Below are 757 nucleotides of genomic sequence, written 5' to 3' on the forward strand. Positions count from 1 at the left end.
AATGTAGCCGCCTTCAGCCTCAATCAATCAATTCAGGTGACTTGATTATGTAGTAGAGCTGACATCTATTCAATGTAGCCGCCTTCAGCCTCAATCAATCAATTCAGGTAACTTGATTATGTAGTGGAGCTGACATCTATTCAATGTAGCCGCCTTCAGCCTCAATCAATCAATTCAGGTAACTTGATTATGTAGTAGAGCTGACATCTATTCAATGTAGCCGCCTTCAGCCTCAATCAATCAATTCAGGTGACTTGATTATGTAGTAGAGCTGACATCTATTCAATGTAGCCGCCTTCAGCCTCAATCAATCAATTCAGGTAACTTGATTATGTAGTGGAGCTGACATCTATTCAATGTAGCCGCCTTCAGCCTCAATCAATCAATTCAGGTAACTTGATTATGTAGTGGAGCTGACATCTATTCAATGTAGCCGCCTTCAGCCTCAATCAATCAATTCAGGTAACTTGATTATGTAGTAGAGCTGACATCTATTCAATGTAGCCGCCTTCAGCCTCAATCAATCAATTCAGGTAACTTGATTATGTAGTGGAGCTGACATCTATTCAATGTAGCCGCCTTCAGCCTCAATCAATCAATTCAGGTAACTTGATTATGTAGTGGAGCTGACATCTATTCAATGTAGCCGCCTTCAGCCTCAATCAATCAATTCAGGTAACTTGATTATGTAGTAGAGCTGACATCTATTCAATGTAGCCGCCTTCAGCCTCAATCAATCAATTCAGGTAACTTGATT

The sequence above is a fragment of the Euprymna scolopes genome, chromosome 39 (assembly GCF_053919585.1).
Source record: "Euprymna scolopes isolate OS-2025 chromosome 39, ASM5391958v1, whole genome shotgun sequence".
Taxonomy (NCBI): domain Eukaryota; kingdom Metazoa; phylum Mollusca; class Cephalopoda; order Sepiida; family Sepiolidae; genus Euprymna; species Euprymna scolopes.